At 64.4% G+C, this 897-nt stretch overlaps 1 non-coding gene across 1 annotated transcript; it reads left to right on the top strand.

The window, feature by feature from the left end:
• Positions 1-571: 571 nt before the first annotated feature.
• TRNAI-AAU (transfer RNA isoleucine (anticodon AAU)) lies at positions 572-645 on the top strand. Its single transcript has one exon. It is a non-coding gene; the product is annotated as a tRNA-Ile (tRNA).
• The last annotated feature ends 252 nt before the right edge of the window (positions 646-897 follow it).

The raw sequence follows: 897 nt of genomic DNA, 5'->3' as shown, positions 1-897 counted from the left end.
CTGTCAGGATCAGTCTCATTCAACTGTGGTACCAGGTGAATTTTAGGAGATGCTGGCCAACCGTGCCTGCTTCTGGGGTTCATCAGAGGACATCGGCAGACTGCGAGTCTGCTCCGAGCCTTACTCTTGCCGCAGGCTGTGCCGAGTTTTGTACAGGCCATGGCATAACTCGGGGGGTAAGGGACCTCGGGAGGTGCCTCTCCCAAGCCCCCTGCTCCGAGCTGCACTGGGGGCTGCCCAGTGCTCGGCCCTGGTGTCCGGAAAAGGTCCAAGGAGGGAGCCTGCCCGGCCTCAGCCTGCAGCCTGCGCTGTCACCTCGCTGTCCCCACTGGGACAGAGCGTGCCGGTGTCCCCGTCCCGGGCGGCGGGGACATCCCCTGCACGCAGGGCTCTGAGTGCCTCGTAAAGAAGCGTAGCCGGCGCAGCGGGAGCACAGCCACAAACCCCGAGCAGGCGGCGCCGGCCCCGCAGGAGCTGGTGCGGTGACAGCGCTGGGATGGCGGGGCGGGAGCGGCGCCGCTTCCTCCTGAGACGGGCTCGGACTTGCGTCCTACGCAGCGTGTGCAGACGTGGCCGGTTAGCTCAGTTGGTTAGAGCGTGGTGCTAATAACGCCAAGGTCGCGGGTTCGATCCCCGTACGGGCCAGTGCTTTTGCCCGTCCCGACAGCGCTGCGGCAGGAGCGCGGAGCCCTTCCCTGCGAGCCCGCGGCCGGGACCGGAGCACCCAGGACGGGAGAGCAAGGGGAAGAGGCCGGACGCAGGGGAGGGAAGGAAAATAACCGGAAAAGGTGCTAGGAGAGGAATAACGTGCGCAGGAATGCTTTAAATCTTTCGATAGGACGTCACGAAATACTCGGTGTGTTGTGCCTTGGGGCGTTTTCTTCGTGTGCCGCTGTT

Source organism: Myiozetetes cayanensis, unplaced genomic scaffold (genome assembly GCF_022539395.1).
Source record: "Myiozetetes cayanensis isolate MyiCay16 unplaced genomic scaffold, myiCay2020 scf5-8, whole genome shotgun sequence".
NCBI lineage: Eukaryota > Metazoa > Chordata > Aves > Passeriformes > Tyrannidae > Myiozetetes > Myiozetetes cayanensis.
Note: the sequence above shows the minus strand (reverse complement) of the source record. Positions and strands in the feature narration are given on the sequence as shown.